The 16967-nt window shown below is 36.6% G+C and overlaps 2 long non-coding RNA genes across 3 annotated transcripts; both read right to left on the bottom strand.

The window, feature by feature from the left end:
* Positions 1-8118: 8118 nt before the first annotated feature.
* Positions 8119-8879, bottom strand: LOC113292844. Its single transcript, XR_003331904.1, has 3 exons — positions 8806-8879; positions 8517-8729; positions 8119-8284 (listed from the first exon to the last, which is right to left on the bottom strand). It is a non-coding gene; the product is annotated as an uncharacterized LOC113292844 (long non-coding RNA).
* Positions 8880-8975: 96 nt separating this feature from the next.
* LOC113292843 lies at positions 8976-11628 on the bottom strand. Of its 2 annotated transcripts, XR_003331903.1 has the most exons (7): positions 11388-11628; positions 11134-11191; positions 10629-10725; positions 10422-10551; positions 10055-10204; positions 9848-9927; positions 8976-9635 (listed from the first exon to the last, which is right to left on the bottom strand). It is a non-coding gene; the product is annotated as an uncharacterized LOC113292843 (long non-coding RNA). The 2 variants fall into 2 exon arrangements; XR_003331902.1 differs by having other exon boundaries at positions 10055-10551.
* Between the last annotated feature and the right edge of the window lie 5339 nt (positions 11629-16967).

Below are 16967 nucleotides of genomic sequence, written 5' to 3'. Positions count from 1 at the left end.
TAATGTTAGGATAGGCTTCCTTGAAGGAAATATCACTAGCCCACAGATGTTAGACCGAAGCTAACTTGGGACGAGTGCGTGAAGAATGACCTGAGAAACCGAAATCTCTCACCAGAGCAAGCGCTGGATAGACAGACTTGGAGGGCGGCAATACGCGTGGAAGAGGTGGGTTTCATGTATGTAGACTAACAACCCTTCTCCTTTATTTCCTATTTTAGTTCCTTACAACTCAATCAGAGAACACGTAAAGGCAACCCTGCAGTTTCTTGAAGGGGGGAATCCCCCTGTACGCTGCAGTAGGCAAAATTGTGAAGGGGAAACACCCTGTAGCTTCTGCAACCGGGACAGAGTGTAAGTATATCCGCATTAATGGTCGAGAAGTCGTAATCCCATTAACACGGTGGCTACCCACACTTGGTCGAAAAACATTAACAATCGCGACGCGGGTAGCGTCAAGTATTTTTGCTTGTCATAGTGCAAGTTGTGCGAGGCTTGGACAGGCCGGCGTAAAACCCATTTTCTACTCTTATGAGATATTCTCTAATCGACCCGATACTTGCTACTGGAGAAGACTTTGAATTTTAGATTTCGAATTTGGGAGGATCGCCAAAGTGCAGCTTTTTCATTGCTAAACCTTCACAACCATTTAGATTAGATAAAAGAGCTAACCGACTTAATTCCTGACCCTCCAGCTTATAGGGGGTGCGACATATTTTCCATGCCACATATGATGAATACCGTTCTTGATTTCTGAAATATCCCACATAAATTTCTGATGATTCTTTCAATGGCAGTTATAACGTTTGGGGAGCAGTGAAAAGAAACAACATATAAATTGCCATCTCACAGCTCGCTACTTGCACCATAAACTTTTTTTCTTTTTTTTTTTTTTGAACTTGCACTATTGGGCATTAGTACTCGTATACTTCATCTGGTGGTGCGGTGCACCATCCTCAAAATCTATATTATCAGATGTGCCGTTTATATCGCTGTCGACATACGCAGATTGAGAGGGTGCAACGTCGTCATTAGCGAGGAAATGACTTGTAATCGGTGTGCGGCTTGTCATTTTCCCATTACAGCGCGTCATAAGAAGGTTTCTAAAACTTTTTATAGCCTCGTCATTTTCTTGATTTCCAAACCAAACGTCAAAATAAGGTTTCCTATTGGGCCCAATGCTATTATTGGGTCAGGTCCAGATGTTTACCTTACAGAAAAGTGACACGAATAGTAGCGAAATTAGGTTGGAAATTAGAAGAAGAGTGGCATATAAAATTGCGCCAGCATTTCTACGGGGATTTGTGGGAAAGTATGTTTGTCTCCAAGTTAATTTAGGTGTTTAACAAAGCCTATTATATTGGATTGTACATGTACATATTCTTGGAATTTCAGTTGCCAGCTTACTGGTTCAATTCATTTTTGTATATCCCAAGAGATGGAGAGATTAGCACATATTATTAAGATTTTTCTACTCATTCCCATATCTTGATCATTCTGAGGCCCATGATTGGATCCGAAATCCAGTATCTAAAACAAAAGCCGTCTCCGGCCAGATACGCCCGTGCTTGCACGAGAACAAGCAACTCTGGCGAAAGATAAGTGTGACAGCTTCACGGATCGCGGTTATTATGAAAGCTGTGGTGGAAGAACTTATATTCAAAAGTGAAAATGGAATGAAAAATATGATTCCCTGTTTCAAGGGAAAAGGGTTTGTCACAAAAACAAAACAAAGTGAAAAATGGACCCATTTTTAATGTAGAGAAAGGTCGCGATAGAATGTCACAGTCCTCCAGTTAAGGGCTCTCAAAGTGTTTTAATCATACTCCAACTCCAACCTTCATTGCTCGATCAACTAGAGGTTGCTCAGCATTGCTTTTCTAGATGACTATGTGATAACTATTTAGGATCGTGACGCATTGGCAGCCTATGAATGAATATTGCTCAAATTATTCTGTTTCATTTCTCAGACTTGTTCCTCTACCATTCGCGGAGTGATAACAACTATCTTAGTGGTGTCCATAGCATTTGTACTAAGGTGCGAAAGGTACATTTTGCTGAATGTAGTTTAACACCTAACCCAATCAGCTGGTCCCAGCATGTGGCGGACAGACTAGGCTTAAACCTAACACTATTAGGCAGCGAGCAATTTTTTGCGTTTGTATTCTTATTTCAAATGATGACGAAATTTATATCAGAGTTATCCCGAGTCAAGAAAATAAATATTGTTGAATATAGGCATTTATATGTCGGTAGTCTGTACGTGAGGATGGCAAAGAAATTGAGCGAGTTAGAGGCAAGGCCGCGAAAGGGTTCAATGAGAGGACAGCTTAATATCTGATCAGAAAACCAAACGCGAACTCTATTTTTTTATGGTCACACGAAGGAGAGAAAGGATCATCAGACACACAGTACATGATATGATGCAATAGTCAACATTATCACACTGCATTATTTACTACGCTATACCGACACAAATTGAACACGACCATGACGTCGCAACAATAACAGTTGTGCATAATTACAAACAAGTAATAGCCCGTCACATAAAATCAAAGAAACCATGTTATCCGGCTAATCCTTTTTTTGTGTTATATCCTAATGGATTTCTTTATCATTTTAAAGTTCAGGGTTCGTTCTATTTGGGAAACCTCGCATCATTCGCTATGACAATGAGGAAGCTTCAATAATTGAAGAACGACGTATTTTGGACAAGAGACTGTTCAATACTAGGATTGGCACCAACATACATACTAATTCAGACTGTGCTAGACCCAGGCACCGGCATCACTCCCATCATTTAGTTTTTGTTTTTCCAAATGGGTGCAAAAACAACACAAGTTGGGCACTGCGAAACTTTTTTTTTCTTTTTTGTTTTTAGAAACCTATTATAGGGGTTCCGAGTTTTTGGTTTTGAGGGTTCCTATAAATTCAAGTAACACAAATGTGGATAAGGAGATATTTTCATCCATAATAAAAGAAAAAAAAATTCTTAAATAATTAACCTAAAGTCAAAAACTAAACCTAAACCTTCCTTCTTCTTTTTTATAGAGGGCTGAGAGAACAACAGCCAAAGCAAAAAACAGAATTACTAAGTAGAAATCGCATTTTCCTCCAAAGACAGACTGGAAGAAATGCAAGAAGGTTGGGAAGATATCCACCATCGGTGAATATTATGCTGATTGGCATAAGCAGCGAGAAGATGGGCAGGTTCATTTGCCCCTCGCGGAATATGGACGAACTCAACTCTTTGAAGATATATTGCAACTTGCTTTATCTGATCCACATACCTAATCAGTCTCCAGGGAACCTTAGACAAAGTACCATTCAGAGCTTGAACGACTTTCTGAGCATCACCTTCAATAATAACCCGGTCTTGTCCTAGTTCTACTGCAATATTAATAGCCATTAGAAATCATGATGCCTCTGCAGTTAAGGGGCTCTATATATCAACAATTTCTATCTGCACACAAATAAATTGTCCCCTCGCGTTTCGTACCACAACAGCACACGAAGAGGTAGAGCTTTTCCACGCTGCATCCACATTAATTTTAATTGTATCCGCAAGTGGAGGATACCATTGTTGACTTCTAGTTGTATGCTTACTCAGCTGGTTGAATGAAGGGGTTTATATCTCAGTTTCTTCATCTCGCTAAAAGAAAGTATTGAACCAGTACATACCATGAGAAATAACAGAATGTATATTCGGTGACTTATGCTCGAACACCAACTCATTTCTAGCCCTCCATATTGTCCAAAGCATACAGAATCCTAGGTTGAAATTGTAATTGTTGTCCTTAATTCGAAGCCAAGACGCCAACACCTCTTTAATTGTGACATTATTACTATCCCGTAACCTCAGACTGAGTGGACAGGCAAACAAAATTTCCTGCGATATATTACAGTTAACAAACAAATGGTTTACTGTTTCAGTTTCCATACCACACAACGCACGTTCAATTGGTACCCCATCTATGAATCTTCCGATCCTACTCGATACCCAAATGCCACTATGGATAACCCTCCAACCAAAATACAGTATCCTTGGTGCTAGTTTCTTAACAACCCAGAATTATTTCCATGGAAATGAAGTGTCGTTAGAATAGATGACTCACCTGAATTCTCCTTCAACAACTTTTGGTAAGATTGAGCTGAAAAATTCTCATGCGGTGTGTAAATCCATACGAGCTTATCCGATTCCCCCTTGTTGATGTAAGTTTTTAGAATATGCTCTGCCTCGTAGGGATCAAAATGTTGTCTCACCATGTTTGCGTTCCAATCTGTACCTTCTGAGTTCAGCAACTCTTTCACGAACTTGATATGCTGGTTTGTCTGAGTAGCACCAGTAGGAGTATAGCCTGGCAGACCTGGAACCCAAGGATCATTCCAAACCCTGATCTCCACCTCCGTCCCGATAAGCCATATACGTCCTTCTTTAAGTTGGTCTCTAACACTCAACATCGCCGACCATGTGGAAGAACATTTTTGTGGTTTCTTTGCATCCCAAAATGAGATGTCTCTAACTAAATCTAAACCTAATCCTCTTCTTTTTCTCCATTATTTCTTTTTCTTCTTCTTCTTTTTTTCAACCACGATTCTCCGCAAGTAATTACTTCATCGATTCTCCGCAAGTAATTACTTCAATTAGGTAAGAATAAAAAACCCACCCTTTTTTGTTGCTTTTGATCGCATAAATAGGATATATTTGATCATATTAGAGATTTTGAAATAGTTTCAGAATTACTTACGGTTGGGAAGTATTGGTTTTCCAAACCGTAAAACAATTATACGGTTGGGAAAATATAAATTCCCAACCGTATTTTAACCTGGATTTTTTTACAGTTGGGAAAATATAAACTCCCAACCGTATTTTAACCTGGTTTTTTTACGGTTGGAAGTCTCAACCGTATACGGTACTTACGGTTGGGAAAATTAAAGACTCTCAACCGTATGTTAATTTTTTTTTTTAAAAAAGTTAGATTTTGATTTTGATTTTCAAACCCTAACTATAAATTAGTATAATCTTGTTAGTATTACCATTAACAAGATTAACAGGTTAAAGGATTTTGTTGATTATTATTTCATGACTTTCTATTTTATCATCTTATGAGCCCCTAGAAACCAAAGTTTGGAACCCCTATGATAAGTTTGCTTTTTTATGGACAATCTTTTCTTCACAAATTTCTAATCCTAGACCTGAAAAACATTTGCAAAGATATCTTCCTATTTAGGGCTTCTTAGTAGTCTGAAACTTTGCCTTTTACGGTTGCAAGCAGACACCTATTTAAGAGACTGTACAATGCAGCCAAGATTCTAGAATCCTACGATCAAGAGACAAAATGTGGGTTAAAGCTTCACCCGTGCATCATCTCAGGAAAACTCCTTTAGCATTACACTTATAACTTCCCCCCTGCTCTTATTCGCAACATAATTTGACACAAATTTGGATTTCTTATACTTGCACCTTTATTTACCGTGAGTGTATGTATAGTAAAATGATACACCAAATTGCATGATGGTGGGTCCACACCAACCTAAAGATTTTGGTGGTGTCGTGTAAATGAAAGAAAGCAACAGCCACGTTCTTTTGTTTGTACTTTCCGTCCCGGTGCTTCTCCTTTCAAAATAGTAGGAGTAATATTTTATTTTCATCAAAATCTATAACCATGACCAAGATTATGAATTGGGTTCTTACTATTTTGACTAAAAATGATAATCTAATCTAAGCAAATTATAGTACAAATCTAAGTTTGATTATAGCCTTGGAATGAATTGATATAGATGGATACAGGCCTTAATTAATGGAAGAAGTAAGAAAAAGTGTACCTACCTATCCAAAAATAATTGAGCCAAAAATAACTCTGGATTGGGACTTAATTTGAAATATCTGACAGCTCACTCCCCCCAATCGATATTTGTGAATTATTTTTCCATGGGATGATGATTTCTTGTGGGACTAATCCATGTTTTTGATTTGATATCACAAAAGAATTTTCTTGTTTAATAATGCTTAATTACATTTGAAATTATTGTCATTATGAACCCTAAAAGTTAAGGTGATTTGAGTACCTACACTTTAAAAACTATATATATTCCTTAGGTAGTGGTTCAAAAGAATCGGAACCCACATTTTTTAAATTAATCTCACAAAAATTCTGTTTTTGACTTCAGAAATGAACGAGGAATAAAATTTATACTTGTTTTCTTCAAGTTTAGTATATACCAAATTTCTATTTTTAAAGATGTTGGCTTTTTGTGCTCTAATTAAGTATTTTTCTTTTCTTCTCTTTCAAAGTGATTTTTGCTAATAAAGTGGATCAAGTAACTTTAAATTTGGGAGTCTTGCTTTATGAAAAGAATAAATCAGTATTTCTCAAAAAAGAAAAAAAACCAGTAATAAACAGTTTAAATTATAGAGGTACCACTTGAAAGTTGAAACTACACGTGAAAAAGCTAGGACGAAACTCGGAGCCTATAAAATGTCAACTTGATGTAGCAGCTCCATCTTCTGTTTTGTAAACTTTGTGGTGAAGAGGACAAATCATATGAACATTGAGGTGTTTTTGTGACTAAAAGGGTGGACCGCTGATACATCAAAGGACGCAAAGTTGGAGTACATTTCATTTCATTCATCAAAGCACGAACAAAAGAAAGTTTACCATGAGAATGCCTTTTCAAAGTCGAACGTTTATTGAGTTGGGCTCATCATAAAAACTCTCTCTCCAAAAAAAAATTCTCTCTGAAAACCCAACGACACCCTAGCGCCGTTTGAGTATTCTCTTGCTCGGATCTTGCTCTATTGGAGCGGATCTGAGCAAGAGAAGCTCAAACCATCTTTTCCCTTTGCCTTTTCATCTTTTACTGTTTTGATTTCATTTTTTTAGGTTAGTTTTTGGTTTAAATCTGACTGATTTCTTTGAAAAATCTAGTTGGGTTTTCATCCTTTAAGTTTAGATCGGTGTAGAGTAGTTCTTCTCTGGTTTGTATAGATTCGTTATTAGGATTGATGGGTTTTCTCTCTTTGCGGAGGAAAATTTCTGTTTTCAATACTTCTTCAACATCTCTTAAATCAGGATCAATAGCAGCAACATAATCACTTGTTTCAAAAATAGCAGCAGCAATCACAAGAGTTTCAACTACAGCAGCAACAACAATCACAAAATCAACAAGAAAAATCACAGAAACAGCAGAAAAAATCACATACTCAACTCTAAGATCAATCAACATAACATCTGATTCAAAGAGACGAAGTAGCAAGATCTTATCAGTAATCAATACCCCTGTTTTGGGTTCCTTTCAGTTACTATGTTACAAAATAGTGGATCATTGTATGATCCTGCCTCTCCTGTTCGTGACCAGGAAAGGAGTGCTATGTGTGGTTGTTCATCTCCACACACCCAAAACCCTGAGAGATGGATGGATCTTTTTTTGGATCCTAACAATTTTACCTTGTGCAAAATTGTTAATTGATTTGGAAGAAATTAGTTCTTTCCAAATAATACCATTTAAACTTCACAAGGAAATGATTCAATTAGTTGTATTATTGTGTGATTCTCTTTGCTATGTCTTTAGAGTTGTTAGTGTCCATATTAGTCAAATTTGCTCAAGTTTCCTACATCAGATTTGTAAGTGTTGTTGCTCATATTATCCTTGTAATTTCTGTTGCATACACTATCTTTGTAATGGTCCATGTAATGGTGTTGATGAAGTTGTAATGGTTCCTTAAGGTGCTTTTGCCTTAAGATTTTCTATTAAAAAAAAAGAAAGTCGAACGTTTTTCAGTTTTTGTGTGAATTATGAACAAAAATGATTAAAGCACCGGGAATTTACACTGTGAGGCGCACCGTGTGAGAGGGGCTGGTGGGGTCCACTTCTGCCTGCCTCTATCCCGATGCTAAGCACGCGTATCTGGGACCGTTCATTGCCCTCACGGTGCATTTCACGGTGAAATGCTTCGGTCAATGTATCAAAGCTGAATTATGAAAGGGCACTTACAAAATGGTTGTATTTTTGTTAATTCATTTATAAAATGACCGTATTTTTGGTTTTTGTTACAAAATGGTCATACTCGAACCGAAATAACAGTTGGGTAAAAAAACGGGGTTACTTGTCTCCAAAATACCCTCTTTTTTTTAACTCAAGCTTCTTTAACTGCAGTTAACTCATCCTAGTTCCAACTCGCTGACGTGACGACTCTGACACGTGGAGAACCCGGACACGTGGCAAAGATTTTGTGGCCAGAAAATCACACTGTTCCCAACGGTCTGATTTCATTTTCTTTATATACCTGCATACATTTATGCTCATTTTTCCATTCCAACAAAGAAAACAAGTAAAATGTTCAAAGAAAAAATGGGTAGGGGGCAAAAGTGAATGGTTCTGCAATTCAGATGAGGCATCATGCAACAGCAGTGTAGTAGATATAGCAAGCAGAAACAATAGCATTTGTTGTTTATGTGAAACTAGTATGCATGATCCTATTGATTGTCCATGGACCTATTCAAGGTGTAAGAATGTACCTTGCAATAGAGTGAGGAAGTTGTTGAAAGCTCAAACTGATGATCATGATGGAGAGAAGTTCTTACGATGCTCAATCTGCTCATACTTTGAGTGGTTTGCAGATGCCACAAACCAAAAAAGAGCAATAACACTTCAACTCCCAACTCTCATTCCTGATTTGCTTGTGGTGACAAGAGCCATGTGTATAACAGTTGTCCATGGAAGAATCAACCCTGCAAGAAGAAGAAGTGTAAGGGAACACTGATGCTAAAGATATGCCAGAATGTACACAACTACAATATTGCTTACCTCAAATGCTCCAACTGTGTTGAGTTTCAATGGTTGTCTAATGTTGTTTTCAATGCTGCAAGATCCAATGTAAAAAATATGGCAAATTTATGCAAGCAAATTAGAGATCTAAAAATGTAATGTAATGAGCAAAAGTTTGAATAAAAGAAGAAAATTAGTCTGAATCCCACACTATTACTTAATATTAACATATCATAAACACAAACATAAGTCACAATCCAAGTTAACCAACTGCTGCAAACAGATGTAGTAACACAAAAGTAAACTTAAAAAACATAAAAACCCAACAAAGACCTGCACATAAGCTAACAACAACACTTCATTGAGTAGCAGGGAAGGAAAGCATCTTCTTTCCTTTTGCTTTTGGAACTGTGAAAGTCTGAGTCAGTGTTTGACTCACCCCACCAACACCTGCAATGCTCTGTGTCAGTGTTTGATGCACTTGCAGTCCACTGTCATACCTGCCACCTCTTGCACCTCTACCGCGTGCAGTTGAATATGATGATGCACCAGGAGCATAATTATTTGTAGGTTGATATGATGATGCAGCAGCAAATGAAGATGATGAAACTCCTCATATTCCTCTTCCTCCTCTAGCCCTCCTGCTGGTAATAAGCTCAACTGGATCTGGATAAAAAGTGGAGTGAGATCCTTCTTGAACCATGGTTCTCTGCTTCTTTGTTTTTGGAATAGATCCCACAGGTGCACCCGCACATGTTCTCATGTTGTGTCCAATAATTGTCTTGCATCTGGTACAACTTCTTACTTTCTTCTCAGTGTGACCTTCATCATAAGCCCTTTTTATTTTCTTGCAAGGCGTCCCTGGTTTTCTGATGTCAATAAGAGGTCTCATAACAACAATATCTTCTGGTTGCACAATGATACAAAGAAAGAGATGAAGAAAGTATAAAGAGAAAGAGATTATAAGTAGTGAATTGGAAACCCTAAATATTAAAAAAAAAATCCACATAAAGTTAAAGATTCCCTAGAAAGTAAATTACATAAAAGGACATACATAATAAAGGGTAAATTTGTATATTACCTCATCCTACTCTTCTCTGCCTGGTAATAGACCCATCTCAGGAGCATAGGTAGCTCTATAGATAACAGTCGTCGTAATAACTACCACCAGTACAAAACATAAAAACATTAAAACACTAAACGTAGCATTCAATAAGAAAGTACACATTCATTAAGAAACAAAACATTGATATCAAAAATGCAATAAAGAAAAGGTATGAAAACTCACTGAGCCCAATTGATTCTCATATTCATCAATACACATACATCATGTATGCGAGGTATTCCTCTAAGTTGCCATTGAACACAATTGCAAGTCTTCTGAACAATGTCAATTTGAGACAGAGAATTGGTTTCAATGTTCCTCACCTCATATAACCTGGCATAGACAGCTCCATTAACTCTCAAGTGAGTTGTGCAATTTTATATCTTCTTAATCAACTTTAAAACACTTGGCACCAACTGTCCAAGTTCCAACTTATCAACCTCAGCTCTTCTTTTATAAAATATACCCATAATGAGTTGACCATACATCATTCCAAGAGTACAAATAGGCTTGTATCTCATTGGGGAAATCATGTTGTTGAAGGACTCACATAAGTTATTGTTAGTGCGCTCAGAACTAGTGGATTGGTCATAGAAGGCCCTAGACCACTGTTCTGGTTTTTCCCTCATCAGATATTCAGCAGAAGATGGAGACAACTTCAAAAGCTCATCCTTACTGGCCTAGTCATTTAAACAAAATGATTCACTAACCAAAATAATCTCAACAAGCAAAAACAATAATAAAGACCAGTAATTACCTTCCAATGTCTTTCCATGTAACATAGAGCATCACTGCAGACAAGTTGATGTAGCTTTGAACCTTTGTAATATTTTTTGAAATTTGCATACATATGTCTGCAGAAGAAAATGAAACAAACAAGGAAAACTGAAACAACTACAACAGTATATAACGAAATGAATGCTTAACTAACTTAACCAATCCACTAGTTCATTTTTTGCCTTCTCAAGTGTTGAATAACAACTCTGTGCAACTGACACACCAGAAATTTCAGGGAATTCATCATTAAGTGGAACCTTCTTGTGGGTAGTATTCATGTAAAGATGAATATACCCATAATCTTCAACTACTCCTTTATCCCACATTTCGTAAAATTCATCATTATTACCAATGTAAAATAGGTCTGTCTCACTGAACTATGTTAGGTTAATCTTAATTGGTGGTAACTGACATGTAGCATGAACAACATCACTAACACCATTTAATCTCCCACAATTGACACTAATATTGTCAAAAAAACTAACCTTATTTGTATCAGATTGTTCAACCCTAGAACTTCTCACTGGGTTCTACACATATTTCCTGCACAGTCACATAACAAAATAGAATACACGAAAAGAATTAGTGAACACAACAATCAACCGTATCAGATAACATTTATTTCCCCAATTTTCCCTAATTAGGGCTTATGAAAAAAATTCCAAAATTCCCATTTGTTAAATTAGGGTTTACAAAAAAAAAAGATAGAAAATCAGGAAAAAGGTTTGTGATTACCAACCTCATTATGTTTGCGTACATTGTGACGTGATCTTGGAAGTAAACAACCGTTCACAGCTCTCAGGTCTTCACAAAAACACCGTTAACGTTACCAAACAATCACTACGAACTAACTGACCTTAACCCTTATATATACACGAACTAACCAACTTACCATAACCCTCACTTTTATTGATAAAAGTCACTCCAAATTCAACATTCAGTCCTCATTTTTGATCGATCGCCTTTTTTGCAGAGAATAGAAACACAGAGGCGGAAACAATGAAGAGGAAATGAAAAACCTAATCTGTTATAGATCGGGTGTTAGTTATAACCAATCCTAACCGTAGAGACTATTCTCGAGATGTGACAGTTGAGCGATCTATGGTTGCATATCGGGTTTGGTTAGGTCAAGGACAGAAAGGTAAAACCACACTTCCATTTAACTCTGACATCATGGGACCTACCTGCATAACGCCCCATTTAGCGGAAGTGTGACTGTTTTGTTAATGGTTTGTAACAGTCTGACCATTTTGTAAATTGGGTCCTAATTGTTGGACTGTTTTGTAGAATTTCCATTATGAAAAGATTGGAAATTTGGAGATAAAATACAATTGTAACTTTGAAAAGGAAGAGAAATGCCACGCGTTTAGTAAGTCACTATCGATGACAAAAGTTAGGAGAGGGGTGCAAAAACTTTTCCTCGGCCATACTCCACCCCCGACGAAAGTATAAATTAGAGGTGAAGTTGTCGGGATTTCAGAGCACAATGATTTATCAAAGCTAAAGTTTGACTTCTTCTTTATTATGCTTCAAAACCATATAAAATTATTCTTATATGGATTTTATTCTTATATAGAGGTAAATTTTACAAAGATTATGGGACCAGAATTTTTTATTTATTTTTAGAGTTTATTCCGTTACGGAGTATTCTTATATAGAGATTTTATTGTGTGTGTGTATATATATATTTTAACAATTTTTATAAAAATCTAATGACATATATAGCATTTTTGACAGAAGATAATACTATTAGTAAAAATTCCTCAATAACATCTGAATTCAAATTCGAATAACAAAACATAAAAGTAGTCCAGATTATAAAATAAAGTCGTTTCTAATTTTAACTTTTCCCGATCATTATGTTCTTCTCCTTTATTCTTGTCCCTATTTCTTAAACAAATTTCTTAATAATTAGTGATTAAATTTCAAAATTCTTAATAATAAGTGATTTTTTGGAGTAACAATGAGGTTAAAGCAAGAGATAGAGAAGGAGAAGAACTTGTATTGATAAAGAGGCATCATTATATTACATACATATAATGTTCTCTTATATACAGGAAAGGGAAGACATATTCATCTAAATGGACCGCACATCCATGGGCCATAGGCCCTATAACACTACCCCTTGTGCGGTTCAATAACAAAACTTTATACATAGTTCTTCACATATAGTGCTTTAAATGTAGTTCTTCAAATGTTGTTCTCTCCTTGATGACTTGTGTCGAAATCAATTGCCTTACTAAAACTTTGACAAGGAAAACCCAGTGGGATAAAACCTTGGTACAACTCTTCACATGTTGTCTCTTACTTTACATGTAGTTCATCACATGCAATACGATCTTCACAGATCGATGAGTCTAAGTTAATTGCCTCGTTAAAACTTCGCCAGGGAAACCCAGAGGGACAAAACCTGAACTAAATAAAAAGAGTACAATACTAAGCAAACTTAGAACATAATTGGACTTGAGTATGTTGCCTCATTACAACCTTGACAAGGAAAAACCCAGTGGAACAAAACCTTGACGAAGGGAAAAGAGTACAACGTGACAGATGCAAGTAAAGGTGATCCGTTGAAGATGATCACTTTGCTCCGCTGAAGTTGACTATTTGTTTCACAACTCCTAAGATAGAAAATCATCGTGGGAAAGACAATAGCCTTAGCTGGGAAATTACTTCCCGGTGTTTGTTGTTGTCTCATTAAAAACCTTGCCGAGTAACAAAACCCTGTGGGAAAAAAATAACCTCGGTGAAGGAAAAGAGTCCCACACACTATTATATTCTCCCCCTGATGTCGGACAGTTTCATTAGTCCAACCAAGTCATGAGAGTTCATCACACTTTACTTTGGTGACTCAAATGTTTATAAGACCTTGTTGTTGATTATGTAAGTTACGTTGCTTAACAGACTATCAAATTTCATTTCTTTGATTCAGATATTTTCAGTAATATCAACGCGATCTTTATGTCTTGAACGTTCAACATACTTGATGTTTGTAGTATTGTCTCGCTAAAAACCTTGTTGAGTAACAAAATCCTTTGGGAAAAACTATTCTTGATCGAAGGGAAAAAGAGTACAACACAGCTTCAATTTCGAAGTAAATTATGTCGACATCATATCCTTGAATCCTGCCCCTGATGTCGGCATCTCCCCCTGATTACTTCCAGAGTTGTTCCAGATTGTTCCTTTGGTCATATACTTTTCGAAACTGAATATTGGTAATGACCTAGAAAATAGTCTACTGTATCTCCCCCTGGTTACTTTCGTTGGAGAAGAGATTATTGTTCCTTCATAATCAACAACTTTTGGATTGCACTTTCATTATCATTCCTTCTATGTCTTTGCATGGATAAAACAAATTTATGTCAATGGTTACTTTTAAGTATATGATTGCATTCACTATACCATTCCAATGACGTTGTGTTGGCGCTGAGCTATATCTATCTAACAAGTTCATTGAGGATGTAATATTTGGTCGAGTACATTATGCTAAGTACAATAATGCGTCTATTATACTTAGATAAGGAAAATTCATCTCCCGACCCAACTTCGTCATCTTCCTTTAGACGAATTGGTCATTTATGTACATTTGAAACTCGACTAATCATGGGAGTGCTAGCAGCATGCACGTCCTTGTTAAATTGCCTAACAATGGACATATGCAAACTGGTGGAATAATATACCACAAGCTCGGTCTTCTAGTTTAGAACATAGATAAGATCGAGATTTCCCAGGATTGTCATTTCAAATTCATATTTTAAATAGTTTGTAAGATCTCTTATTCCATTAAGAGTACTTATCATGTCCATACCGTCGACATAGATAGCTATAATTCTGAATCAGGAACTTATTTAATACGCATGGCACGAAACCTTACTTGTTTATCCCTTCCCAATCAAATAGTCACTTAGACGGGTATACCACATCCGTCTGATTGTTTAAATCAATGAGTGAGTGTTCCAGTGTAACTGCAAACACACTCCGTGGTTTAGAGTCATTCGACTTGGGAAGCAAAAGGCCATCATGCACTTTTGCAAATATATTTGAGTCTAAATCTCCAGAGATATAACCACATCTACTATGTTTCAAGTTCTTTTGAAACCAAGAAAACTAATTAACTGAACATTATGATGTTCAAAAGAGTAAGCGATCCAGGGGTTTGTGAGAAACCTCGCGCTACAAGGTGATTCTTTATACTTTAAGACCTCATTCTTCTCACTACATTTTGTGACAAATAACCACATATATCCCACAGGCTTTACACTAGGTTGGTTAGCACTACAACACCAAATACTCGTATATTTGTCAAAGAACTAAGTTCTGCCTGGATTGCGTAGGCCAAATATGTTATTTATTTGAAATTAATCAAAATAAATCATGGTTCGATCTCATTGTGCTCTACTTCTGGAGCAACTATTTATGGATTATATCATCACTGTGCACGCATGATCCTTCCATTGACTCATATGCATTCTCATAATCCGCCAGGATTTCATTGTTCTCTAGAATCATTTAAAACTTCGGAGCGTCCTCCAGGTTGATTCATGGACATATTCAGAGACAATATTATGACATGATTTTTGATGATATAAATAAGTTGTGCCTTAATCACCTACTTCCTTTCTAGGTGAGGATTGATCGAACCAAATGGTCTCTCCAATTTCCTTTATGGGGCCACGACCTCAACCACACTTCCACTGAGTGCAGTTGCAATACCTTAGCCTATGGTGTATGTCCCGTATTGAGGATTTGTAACTTTGCAGGTCGGTTTGCAGCTGGTATGTGTGATCTCATCACTTTAACAACATCAGTGTACATTCTGAAAATCGAATATTCTTTATCACTTCACATTTGCATTTGTGGAGTACAAGAATCAATATGAGACACAGTGGGAATACACCACGACAATTCATGTTCTTCCCTTAGAAAATACTTTTTCTTATCTCCCCTAACGACGGGAAGACTGTCTGTCTCATTAAAGTGATAACCCGCAAATCTAGCGGTAAGAGATATCCTGTCAAAAGTTTTAAAATGCGGATAATTATTGGGAACTCATTTCCAACATAACTACTTAACATTTTTGAATACCCATCATAGTACGATGTGGAGTCATAATGGCACATATATAGTGCAACCAAAAATGCGTAAGAACACGAATGTCAGGATTAAATCCAGTTACCAACTGGTACGCAGAAAAGGTTGACTAATATTGGGTTCTAAAAACGAATTAAGTAAGATGCGTGTAATATTGCATATTCCCAAAGCAATAAAAGGGTAGGTTGGTAAATATTCCTTAGACACCATCTGTAACCTTTGATGATAGCCTCTGTGAGACCATTGGGTATAAGATGCTCTATATTGATCCTATTAAACACGCAATATTCATCAAGTCCTTTTGATGTAAATTCTCTAGCATTAACAAGGGTGATTAGCCTTTGCACTTTTCATTGTGTAATATGTGCTAGGAGTTTTTAAACACAAATTTCTTGGGAACTATAACTAGTCCAAAATGTCAAAACATTCACCAGAGCCATAAGTCACTTTAATGATCCGCATTCTGCATGAATATTTTTCTAAATTCACCTTCTTATCTTTGTAATATGGATTGTTTACCATTTGCATCTTAGGATGGTCTCGATCCTGTTTTACTGAGGACTTTGTAAAATGAGTGATATGCTCTCTTACTTAAAAGCATAATGGGAGGGAGGAGGGGGTCATGCATCTGGTACTTTAGAAAACACTTATTGAGAGATATGTCGTTCCTTCACATTCTGTCAATCTTTTTCCCTTTGTCTCGTCCACTCAAACACACCGATGTATGTATGAGTCCTTTCAAAACGAAACATCATGTCACAACCAAAGTGCCTTTATGGTTACGTCAAAGTTTGTATGAGTCGATTTTCAACATTTCATCGTCAGAGTCAATATGGATTCAATAATCCAAATTAATAATACAGTGATTTACATTTCACTAAATTGACTTATTAGTCTCTCTAAAATATGTTTCCTTCCAAATACGTTAGTAACTATAAAAGATGCAATCAATTACATAATCATCACAGTCAGGTTTCACATGATATCCGTTTGCATGGGTGTCTTTGGAATTTAACAAGGTGTGATTATCTCTCGGTACATATAGAGATTTTGTGACGTCTTTGTTCTATCTTGAAAACAAATTTTTGAGCAGTGTTGCACTCGATGATCCAATCCTCGTAGTCACATCATAAGGAAATAGTTCAACAACTAGTTTAAATTCCTTAAGCTAGTGGAAGAAAAACAACTGTGAGTTAGACGTTTGGGTCTTGAGAGTTTTAATAAGTGG

This window comes from Papaver somniferum, chromosome 7 (genome assembly GCF_003573695.1).
Source record: "Papaver somniferum cultivar HN1 chromosome 7, ASM357369v1, whole genome shotgun sequence".
Lineage (NCBI taxonomy): Eukaryota > Viridiplantae > Streptophyta > Magnoliopsida > Ranunculales > Papaveraceae > Papaver > Papaver somniferum.
The sequence above is the reverse complement of the archived record's forward strand: the minus strand, read 5'-3'. Positions and strand labels throughout refer to the sequence as shown.